This window comes from Colobus angolensis, unplaced genomic scaffold (genome assembly GCF_000951035.1).
Source record: "Colobus angolensis palliatus isolate OR3802 unplaced genomic scaffold, Cang.pa_1.0 Scaffold6, whole genome shotgun sequence".
NCBI classification, from domain to species: Eukaryota; Metazoa; Chordata; class Mammalia; order Primates; family Cercopithecidae; genus Colobus; species Colobus angolensis.
This window is the reverse complement of record NW_012119598.1, coordinates 15,575,303-15,587,646: the sequence shown is the minus strand read 5'-3', so window position 1 is coordinate 15,587,646 and position 12,344 is coordinate 15,575,303. Positions and strand designations below refer to the sequence as shown.

General features: G+C 42.8%; 1 pseudogene across 1 annotated transcript in view; it reads right to left on the bottom strand.

Moving 5' to 3' along the window:
- Positions 1–3,517: 3,517 nt before the first annotated feature.
- Positions 3,518–12,344, bottom strand: part of LOC105526811 — a 9,816-nt pseudogene continuing 989 nt past the window's right edge. Inside the window, exon 2 of the transcript XR_001004149.1 lies at positions 3,518–3,572. The product of XR_001004149.1 is annotated as a 40S ribosomal protein S2 pseudogene (transcript). The remainder of the gene's footprint in view (positions 3,573–12,344) is intronic.

Sequence of the window (12,344 nt, the reverse complement as noted above, 5' to 3'; positions counted from 1 at the left end):
CTGTGGAAGTAACTGCTATGTTATATCTGAAGGCTAGGAAGATGGGCCCGCCTGTAGCAGGCGTCAGAGCTACGACAGCGACATTCAGACCCAGGCTCCACTGCACGTACCTATTTTTCTTGCCCCTTATGCGCCATTCCCTCCCTCCTCCTTACTTGTGTAACTTCTCCTTATCTTTTGGACATCAGTCTCTTCTGGGATGTTCTTCCTGAACAATGAGGTTAGGAGCCCCACCGTCAGGGTCTCTGGGCGCCCTGTTCTTATCTGTGTCACTGCCATCAACAGTGTGTCATAATTTCTACTTGACTCAGCCGTTGCCCTGCCTCAGTCTAGATCCATGAGGAAAGGGACGGTCCCTCATCCCTCATGTCACTGGATCTACCACGGTGCCTGGCACCCAAGAGGGCATCTGTAGTTATTTGTTTATGGAGAATGGCTCCATGTCTCCTGGCCACCCTCTTGTTAGATTAATTGTTCCCCTTATTCATGCATTTGTTAAATATTGACCAATCGAATATACATTATTCAAAAATTAGGCATTGCTTAAAGATGGGACAGAGTACTGGGTGCTATTAGGGTTTTAGAGAGGAGCTCATTGCACCCTCTCCTCAAGGACCTTGTGGCCAGTGGCTTCCCTGTCTCTGTTGTGTTTGTTTTTGACCCTCAGGTGCAGAAGTCCAGGCCACAGCAAACTCTAACCTTTGATCTCCTCAAGGCCCTCCTTTGTTTTCACGCTTTCCTTTTGTTCTCATTCCCCACCCCTATTTTTGTCCTCTCTGTAGGTAACCAGTTTAACATGTTTGTATTATTTTATTTGCCTGTATTCTTGTAAGACGTATATTTCTGTTTTGTAAGCATGTGTTTTGCATTTACGTACATGGTACATAAACAACCTCCTTCTGCTTCTCACTTTTTCTGCCCAGCATGTTGTCGTGATGTGTGTTGCTACGTGTGGGGAGGAGGTGGTGTCTTCTCGCTGCTGTATAGTACTCCAGCCTGTGCTCCTCTACTGTCTCATCTGCTTCTGCAGTGATGAGCCCCTGGACTGCCTCCAACTCCCCATTACACAGGTGCTGCCATGAACATCCTCATACATGTTCCCTTGACTTATGGGAGAATCCCTAGGAATTAGCGGCATACAGGGGTGCCGTGTGTCTCAGGGACAGGATTGCTGGGTCATAGCATACGTCCATCCTTATGTTGGCCGAGTGCTGCCAGATTCTTTCCAGAATGGCTGCCCCAATCTTATAGGCTGGCGGGAGTTCCTTGTATGTATTCTAGATTGCAGTTCCTTGTCAGTTTTCACATTGCAGATATCTTCTTCCAATATGTTGTTTGTTCGCTTTGTTTATGGTATCCCTTGCTTTTAAAAAAATCATTTGATTTTTTTTTCTTTTTAAAAATGCATGACAGAGATTGATTTTGAATGGCCCTTAATGATCGTTTAATTATGAGCAAAGGCAGGGGGCTTTTTACCTTAACTAACATAAATTTTGCTATGTTTCAAGACGTAGGCATAGATAGCATCGCACATATGTGGACCTTAGCATGCCTAAATGAGTTAATCAGTAGAGCTTAAATGCAGAGAAACCTTTAAGTATGAATCATAAAACTATCTAAATGTCAGTCTATTTTGGAGATAGGGTTACAAGTGTTGTAAATAGGAAGTCATGCACATTTGTGATAAGCCCTGTAAATCATCAAAACAAAATAAAAGAAAGGAAAACTCTTGAGAAAGCATTTGTGACCGTGGGGCTCAGGGGCCAGGTCTCAGAAAGGCTGAGAGAAAGAGCCAGATTGGTTTTCCCTTGGGCAGGACTCTGCTTACACTCCTTGTGAGAATTCAGAAGCAGCCCTCTTGGTAGTTCCTGTTGCCTGTGCATATTTGATCTTGGCCAGCAGGTAGCCTGTTAGAGTTAGCAAAGCTTCCAAGGATTGTATTTTTTAAAAAATAGAATATCTTGATATGTGTCAAGAGCATGTCTTAGTTCATTTTCTGTTGCTATCACAGAATGCCTGAGACTGTGTAATTTCTTTTCTTTTCTTTTTTGAGATGGAGTCTCGCTCTGTCACCCAGGCTGGAGTGCAGTGGCGCTATCTTGGCTCATTGCAGACTCCGCCTCCTGGACTCAGGCCATTCTCCTGCCTCAGCCTCCCGAGTAGCTGGGACTACAGGCGTCTGCCACCACACCCAGCTAATTTTTTGTATTTTTAGTAGAGACGGGGTTTCACCGTGTTAGCCAGGATGGTCTCCATCTCCTGATCTCATGATCCACCCGCCTTGGGCTCCCAAAGTGCTGGGATTACAGGCGTGAACCACCGCGCCTGGCCGACTGTGTAATTTCTAAAGAAAAGAAGTTTATTTCTTACAATTCTAGAGTCTGGGAAGTCCACGATTGGGAGGTCTCATGACCCAATCATCTCTTAAAGTCCCCACCTCTGAATACTGTTACATTGGGGATTAAGTTTCAGTATGAGTTTCAGAGAAGACAAACGTTCAAACCATAGCAAGGCTTTTATGATCCAGTCCCAATAACAATTTAATACAATCCTTCCAGGCCCTCCTCCCTTCTGTTTGATGGAAGGCCACATCAAATCCTATACTGCAGTTCCCCTTAGCATGCCAACTGTGTGCACAGGCTGGTGTCTCTGCCTGGAAGGAACACCCACGTCATGGACTTTTCCCCATGCTCAAGGCCCAGCTTAAGCTGCATCTCATCTATGAAACTGTATACACTTCCCCTTGTCCCATCCACGTGCTACTACTGTATCAAGTACACAGCTCAATTATTGCAGATACTTCAAGGTATTGCAGTTATTATGCGTCTGGCTGCCCCAGTTCCACTTAACTTTGAGCTTCTTGAGGGAGGAACAGGGTCGTGTTCACTACGTGGCCCCAGCAGACCCTCAGACATATAGCAGAGACCCAGTAATTCTCTCCAACATGAGAGAAATCTGTTTTCTTGCTCATTAAAGATTGCCATCTGGTAGCCTTGATCCTCAAGCTTTTAAAATATCAACTAACTAATCTGACGAGTGAATTCATGCTATTGTGTTATGGGTTTAGTGTGTAAAATCTTCTACATGATATTTGCATCTTAAAAGGACATTTTTGAAAACAGAGGACTCATACTAATATAGAAGAATGACTATAACAATGGAATTTATAAATAACAACATGTTGACTAGGAAGGATTGGGGATGTTTGGGGGTAGGCAGTTTTTTCAATGTCATACAAATTACCCCACCTCTATAAAATATTAATAATTAGGGATGCATTGAGTATGTACACAGTCTTTTCCTCCAAGTTTCTCAATAACGGGGGTAGATAAATATATAGCACATGAAATCTTTGAGTACCTGTGTTGATATGAGTCAAATTTAATCATGACAATACACTGATACTTGTCCCTGAATAAGATGTGTTTGATGGTATGTTTTGTCGCTAGAAATTTGCTGCTGGAGGAGGCAGAAATAATGTAGGAGGCATAGGAATGTTTCTCTTCAAGATGAAGATTCACTTCTTAGGATTCTCAGTGAGGATTTTCTTTCCTGATTTTTCTTTCTCATCCCTGAACATCAGCGGAAAGGTCCTTACTCCATGGATGCAGACATCAGCTGGACAGATCAGCCCTAGAGACAGGATGCTCTATTGGGCACGCAGGCAGCACTCTCTCTCCATCTCCCTTTTCTATCTGTTTTTGTGTTATTCTCCTTTCTTCTCTTAGCTGGATGACTTTATCTGCCCCTCAGTCTACCTGATAGAAAACACACACCTTAGCGTCTACCTCTTACTTCCTATTCCAAAGTCCTGGGGTCTGGAATTTGAGATTCTCACTGGTCTGGCACAGGTCTGGTGCTCACTCTGGTCCCAGTTAACATGGCTCAGGGTATGGGGCCACGTTGACAGGCACAGCTACCAGGAGATCCCTGTGACCAAGGCAGGAGTGGAAAGCAGCTCTAGAAAGACCTGTGCACGCACTGTCACCAGCGTCTACTATGACAGCAACCTTTATGTGTGAAAAGGTTTTCTGGGCACTCACCAGATCATTTTTGAGAAATACCCAATTCTCTTTCAGCCCAATACCCCCAAAAAGAGAAAGAAATGGACACAACTTGGAACATGTTATGATAGGAGTCCCTGTTCTGTTATAGCACACTCGTCTTGGCATCACAATGTACCTACATATGTGTGCACCTGTACAGAATTGCATATTGTCAGAGACGGTAGTGCAAACATATATCCTCTTGGGAATCCAGCATGTGAGCATCCCAGTACACACCCTACACAAAAGTCTCCCAAGGAAAGCAAATAATTTCAGGTTTTAGGAAAGAGCAGTGATTTGTTATGATAATAGCGTTCAACAAGTATAACATTCTAGACTCAAAGCAAATGCCTTGTGGAAAAAAAAGTGCTAAAATGACTTGATTGGGGTTTTAATGAGAGTTTTTCCTCCTCTACTCCACCCTCCATTTTCTCCCACCCCCAGTTATTTTCTCCAGCAAGCCAGTCAAGAGCCCTGTGCTGGGAACACTGAGAGAATGTTAACAATTCAACTCTACCAATTAATTGCCGCGACTTTCTCCATCTTGCTCAGCGGGGTCTCTCTTGCAGGCTGCTGAAAACCTAACAATGCACCTCACCGTTGTGAATGCGTAATGATATGTTCATCAGGGGGCTTAAAAACCTTTGGGGCTACAATATCCACTTCTCAGCACCCATTATAGAGGCTAGAGTATGTCTTATGTGACAGTAAAATGTGAAGCAGGAATGCCATCTTTAAAGAGAAAAGGCAACACCCAGGAGATACAGGAATTGCACAGTCATGCTAACTTAAAATACACATGTAAGCACTCACTGTGCCCCTGGTGTCCTGTCCATGAATAAAATGGCTTGTCGAGAAACTGGGTTTGAAGTGGAGGTTTGCCATCACACCCCAGATCTGTATGGAAGTTTCAGAAGCGGAGTCAGCTACTTAGTTCACCCCGATAGGTATTGAGAGTTACTAAATCTGTACCACTGTGTTGGGAGAGACTGGAGGAATCGACCAGGTACGGGTCTTTCATATGGAGCTTACAGTCTGTTATTGGTGACAAAGTGCAGAGGTGAAGGATGAACAGATTTTGGGGAAGACATAAACTTGAGGATAATTAAGTACCAGATTAGTATCACTAATAGTGAGTGCTGCTTTTAGCCACAGTTCAGTATAAGGGAGGAAGGAAAGAGGAGAGAATTAGATTTTCTTGTCTGTTTTTGCCTAATTGGGTATGATGGATGTATTTGCCCAGGAATGCCGCACAGAGATTTAGGGAAGAAAGTGATAAACTCTGTTGTGAAAACAGGGACATAGAAAGGGCCTCAAAGGAGTTGGTTTTTAAAATCCAGCTGAATATCACTGTAAATTTTACAGTTTGATGTTGTATTTCTAACCTAGTGGTTCTCAGTCAAGAATGGTTTTGAATATTGAAGGTTAGGTGGGGATCACTAATTGAAGGAAGGGGAAAGGCAGGGACGAAAATCTGATAGAAGGCACAGGACACGAAATAGTTATAAATGAATGGGGAAGTAATGTCTTCTGCAAGTAAAATGTTATCCAGGTTTGGAGTGATCTCATTTTACAGGCAGGTGCCTGGGAATTTGATAAGACTGTAAACAATCCACTTCCCCATGCAACTAAACCTCATTTTGATAACTTGGACTGTGCGGTGGTTTGTACTCCCACCACAGGCTCTCTAAACCCAACGAAATGTATCTACAGGACAGGTGGTAGTCTTGTCTAAGTTGAACTTGGACTGGCAGGGAGAAAGAAAGGTTTGGATCACTGCTATGGTTTGAATGTCCCTGTCAAAACTCTTGTTGAAATTTAGTTGTCAATGTAACATTATTGGGAGGTGAGATCTCTAAGAGGTGATTCGCTCATGAGGGCTCTGTCTTCATCAGTGGATTGGTGCAGGTATCATAAGAATGGGTTAGTTATTGTGGGAGTGGCTCCTGATAAAAGGATGAGCTTGGCCTGATTTCCTCTCTCCATCTCATATGCTTGTTCACCATATGATGCTTTTCACAATAGAATGATCCCAACCAGATGTTAGCACCATGCTCTTGGACTTACCAGTCTTAAGAACTCTGAGAAATAAATTTGGTTTCTTTGTAAATTATGCAGTTTGTGGTATATTTTTATAGCAGCAGAAAATGGACTAAGACAATCACAAGTTTCAATTGTGATCCAAGGGTCAGGAAAGGGATTCTGGTAGGGTAAACTGTCCTTGCTTCTTCACACTCACCATATCTATTCGATGACTCTTTGGCACCCATACAAAACAAACCAGAAAAAAACTTAATGAGAGCTGGAGATGGCGGAAAGAGAATCACTTTTAGCTAGTGTGATGACTCTCACAATGTGTATCAGGCCCAGGAAATGGTAAACAGCTCCGTCATACTATCATGCCACAGCTCATGAAAGGGGGAAGGTCAAAGTCACAGAGACTCTAAGGATGTTCTTTCTTCATATGAGATTGCATTGTGGTGTTTCCAAGGAAAAATAATGCTTGACTTGGCAAGGTGTTCTTTGCAATTTCCAAATAAACCAGTTGGGGGTTAGCCAGAGTGCTCTTAGAGTAAATTAAGATATTAAATTGGAATTGGGCACCCAATGTTGTTTTCATTTACAGAACTGGAGCTCATCCCTACCCTGCTCATGCCGCAAACCTCTACTCAGGCCCACCGAAGTTGAGGCATTTGTAAGAAGCGAGTGGGAATGCAAGCTGCAGAACTCCTTTTCTGGTTAAGAGGGGCAGAATTTGCAGAGGGAAGGACAGGGTACTCCATGCACTGAGACTTAGTAGAAAGGACTATGGAATAAAAGGGGTGAAATCGAAGCGAGAGTGAGAAATATGAATGAAGGAGTTGGTTTTTAAAATCCCACTAAATGTCACTGTAAATTTTACAGTTTGATGTTATTTTTCTAACCTAGCAGTTCTCAATCAGGAATGGGTTTTTATTTTATTTATTTATTTATTTATTTATTTTGTTTGTTTGTTTGTTTTTTTGAGATGGAGTTTTGCTCTTGTTGCCCAGGCTGGAGTGCAATGGTGCGATCTTGCTCACTGCAACCTCTGCCTCCCAGGTTCAAGTGATTCTCCTGCCTCAGTCTCCCGAGTAGCTGGGATGCACCACCATGCCCGGCTAATTTTTTGTATTTTTAGTAGAGACGGGGGTTTCTCCATGTTGGTCAGGCTAGTCTTGAACTCAGGACCTCAGATGATCCGCCTGCCTGGGTCTCCCAAAGTGCTGGGATTATAGGCATGAGTCACCGCGCCTGGCCAGGAATGGTTTTAAACGTTGAAGGTTAGGTAGGGATCACTGATTCGAGGAAGGGGAAAGGCAGGGAGAAAAGTCAACTTTTCTTCTCCTGGCAGAGCTCAGCTCAGGAAGACCTTCTTCTCTTGTTAGTGGGAAGGAATAATTAACTTAGACAAAATGAAAATTTCAGTTCCTGCTCTGCTATACTGCTCTTTTTACAATAAAATTAACCAGAATATATCATAAAAAATAAGTTTCCGTTCTAATAGTAACAAAAACTATATAATATTTAGGAATTGCTTTGATCAAGATTACATCAGACTTCTCTGGAAAAATATTTTTAAACTTTTATAGGAAGCATAGAACATGATATCAATAAATATTGTGTCCTTGGATGAACAATTCAATGTTATAAAGATTGCAGCTCTTCCCAAATTAGTTTATCATCTCAGTGCACTCTCAAATCAAAATTCTAGTTGGATTTTTTTTCTCAAGAACTCCAGAAATTTTGGAAGGAATAAGGATTGACAAATAGGTAAGTCAATTTTTTTTTTTTTAATTTTTTTATTTTTGAGAAGGAGTTTCACTCTTATTGCCCAGGCCGGAGTGCAATGGTGTGATCTTGGCTCACCGCAACCTCTGCCTCCCAGGTTCAAGTGATTCTCCCACCTAAACCTGCTGAGTAGCTGGGATTATAGGCATGTGCCACCACGCCCAGCTAATTTTTGTGTTTTCAGTAGAGATGGGGTTTCTCCATGTTGGTCAGGCTGACCTCGAACTCCCAACCTCAGGTGATCTGCCCACCTCGGCCTCCCAAAGTGCTGGGATTACAGGTGTGAGCCACTGCACCTGGTCGGTAAGTCAATTTTAAAAAGAAAACAAAAATAAAAAGGGGAACTTATCCAGATATTAAAACATGCAACAAAGCCATAGTAATACAAATCATATGCATTAACATACAGACCAATGGAACAGGACAGGAAGCTCAAGGACAGACTTAAGCATATTAGAAACAATGATGAGACACCACACATTACTGGGAAATTGCTTGAATGACTGCCAGAAAGGCTCTGCACAGAAAAGGTAAAAATGAGATCCTCACCTTACACAGCATGCAAAAGCAGACTCCACCTCCAGATAGATCAAAAGCTTACTCTAGACAATAGGTCTGCTGATGGTAAGAACTACAGCTATAAAGTTAATAGAAGAAAATGTTAGGAGAATGTCTTTAGCAGAAAGATAAGAAAGGACTTCTTAAATAAAAAACCAGAAGTACAAACCAGAAGGCAAAAAAATTGATACATTTGTTTACATCATAATTAATTTTATTTCATGGAAGGACATTATAGACAAAGTTCATAGAGAAATGTCAGAATGGCAGAAGATATTTGCAATGTTTAAATCTGACAAAGGGTTACTAAGCAGAATTTTCAAAGAAGACCTGAAAAGTAACTCTAATAGAAAAATGAACAAAAGATATGAACAGGCATTTTAGAAAAAAGAGAATCCAAAAGACGATAATTATAAAGGAATGCTTATATATAGGAATAAGCAGAGAAATGCAAATTAAAATTCACTTTATACCAATTTAGACAGGAAACAATTAGAAAGTGGGGTGATGTCAATTGATGGTGGAGAAAGGGGTTTGGCTTATCTAGGGCCCCTCATGTACTATGGGTGAGAGTCTAGTACTGACACGTAGCCATTTTCATGAGTAATCTGGTACTACTTAGGTAAATTAAACACCTGCATAAACCGTGACCCCACTATTTCATAATTAGATGTGTAACCCAAAGAGTTTTCATTCTGGTCTGTAGGGGGAAACATATAAGGATGTTTATATTAATATGTTGATATATTATGATGTTGATGGAGAGTTACAATACCAGGAAAGTTCCTAAGTGAAACATGGTAGATATACATCATCTATGGAAATACTCTGCAGTAACAAGAAGCAATGGGTTCAGTGTACAATAGCAATGTGGATTTTCTTAAAAAACATAATGCTGATTTTAAAAAAAGAAACAAAAAATATGCAACATAAATCATTTCCACAAATTAAAAATACATGTACACCAAAGACAAGAAACATTGTGCAAGAAAACATACAAAAAGATGGATGTTAAATACATTAGAATAGCTACTTGTGGGGGGGCAGTTAATGAGGATTATAAATGGGGAAAAAGGGGACAGATTAAAAAAACAAATAGAGAAGAAAAGGGCCCCCATAAGGACCACAGACAATATTGTGGCAAGAGCTATCAAGTGTAATTATATCCACCAGTGCTCTCCATGTCTAAGGTTAAAGAATGGTGTAACTGGCCAGTTAGGAATTCCCTCAATGTCTGTCGGAGCTGGGTGATGAATACCATTAAGTCAGGAAGTATTTGGGGACAGATGACCACCACCCTAGTCATCTTCAGAGGCAAAGAGAGATGGGTCTGAGATAAGGGAAGCAGGTGGGCACCAGCCTCTCCACGGATTAGTGGGTGGATTCACCATGGATTAGGGCAGTAGCAGAGGATAACTAACTCTAAGCACAAAAGGCAGTCAGAGTGAATTCCCTGAGTGCTCTCCATGGTTAACTGGGGCATGTCTTTGAGGCAGAAACAAGGGACCTTGCATAGTTTGCATAGCATGGTTTAAAAAATTACAATGGGGGAAGAGGGCAGGAAGTATGAACCCCTGAAGGAGGTCGTGAGCAGAAGCAGGAGGTGGAGGAGACTGGACAGGGGAAGCCACTGGACTCCGCCAGGCAGGGTGTAGCGTGGAGACCACCCACGGGGGAAGCACACCCTGGAAAGGAGGGAGTGAGACTGCGAAGAGCCTAGGCTTAGGAAGGGCAGGATGAAATGCTATAGGTGTAGAGCCAGCAGGGCGCAGTCTGTGCCCTTGAATTCTTCTTCTTTTTTTTTTTTTGAGACGGAGTTTCACTCTTGTTGCCCAGGTTGGGGTGCAAAGGCGCGATCTCAGCTCACTGCAACCTCCGCCTCCCGGGTTCAAGCGATTCTCCTGCCTCAGCTTCCCTAGTAGCTGGGATTACAGGCATGCGCCACCATGCCCAGCTACTTTTGTATTTGTAGTAGAGACGGGGTTTCTGCATGTTAATCAGACTGATCTCAAACTCCCGACCTCAGGTGATCCGCCTGCCTTGGCCTCCCAAAGTGCTGGGATTACAGGTATAAGCCACCGTGCCTAGACGAATTCTTTGCCCTGTTTTCACCTTTTAGTTACACAACACATCAGCAGTTCTTAGTGGTTCTGATCTGAGAAATGCCATCTCTGAATGTCCTGTCTGGACACTCTTAAAGCTGGTGTGAACAGCAGGACATTGCCTGTGGGGCCCCGTGTCCCTGGGGTTCTGTCTGGAAGAATGTAGCAAATGTTCCTGCGTATGTGGAATTACACCTTCTCGTTGGTCTCTTCCTGAGTACATTCAGGAAATATCTGATGACCCAGTCTACTTTTTTTTTTTTTTTTTTTCATCTTTCTCCCAGGCTCCCTGTCTGTCCAGAAAGCCTGCTCCTTTCTTCTTTTCTTTCCCTGGAGGGCCTCTGGACTGGGCTACACCCACACCCATTCCTTAGCACTTAACTCTCCTCCAGAATTCTCCTCTCTTTTCTGAACTTTCTCCGTTACACAACTCCCCCAGCTCTTTTTTTTTTTTTTTTAAATACACTTACGTTCTATTGCAGCATGTGGGGGAGATGAAAACTGTTGGTTTAATTATAATAGCATCCTCCATGATGCTTTCATGATGTTTAATTACAATAACATTCTTCATAATGCTTTTGACCTTGGCAAAGCTTGGGAAAACCAAGACTTCTCACCCTTGCATAGTTCACAGCTGAGATCTCCAGGTGGAGTGGAAATAGGGTATTTAGGGACAGGCAGAGATAAACGTTGTGTGGAAATTGCACCTCTGTTTGGCCCCTGTCCTTCTGCTGTCTGCTCTCCTGACCCTTACCACATTAACTTCAGCAAAATATAACTGCATTGCCAAGTGCAAGAGTTTTGGGTGTCTGGGTGTACCCAGACTTTGTGTATTTTTTGTGTCTTCATGTTTCAAAAACATTTCACTTCAATAACAAAGAGGCTTGTTGTTGCTAGGAGATTTCTAAAATATATCATTGATGGAGACAAGCTCCACCAATGCCCTCTTACTTTTGCTGATGTGAGTCAGGATGACCTTTTCACCTCCTTCCAGAGGATATTTATAAAAACCAGACACAGCGCACATGTTGGAGAGAGAATGTTGGACAAGGCCAAGCACAGTTGGAAAGAAGCAGACAGAACACCTCTTCCTGGAATGATGTTGGTGCAAACCCTCCTGGAGCCGTCAGATTTTTTCGACTTGGTCTTTGAAAGAGAGGACGTCCCATGCCCGATGTGGGCAGAAACATATGTTCGGTTTCTGTATCTTCTCCCTGACTTCCAGAAGTCAGAAGCTTAGTCCCATGATCTGTAGAAGGAAGGAAGGAAAGAAGTGAAGATCACTTGTGGCTGGCTAAGGTGGGATTACTTTTAGCAGTGGGAGGAAGGTGACCTGAGGGACAAGCTTGCTCACCTTGAGGGGAAGGTTGGAGTTAAATGGGGGTTTACCCTGTGTCTCAGTCAGTGCAGGCTGCCCTGACAAAGTACCACAGATGGGGTGGTTTAAACCACAGAAATTTCCCTCTCCCAGTTCTGGAGGCTGGGAGTCTGAGATCAAAGTGCCAGCATGGTGGAGTTCTGATGGGGACTGTCTTCCTGGTTTGCAGACAGCTGCCGTCTCACCATGTATTCACATGGCCTTTTGTTGGTGTGTGCTCCTGGAAAGCGGGGGAGATTTCTGCCTTGCTTTTCTTATAAGGGTACTGTCCTAGTCTGTTTTGGCTGCTGTAACAAAATACCTGAGCTTGGGTAATTTATAAGCAACAGAAATGTACTGCTCATGGTTCTGCAGGCTGGGAAGTCCAAGATCAGGGTGTCAACAGATTCAGTGTCTGGTGAGGGCTACTTTCTGCTTCAAGGATGGTGCCTTTTTTTTTTTTTTTTTTTT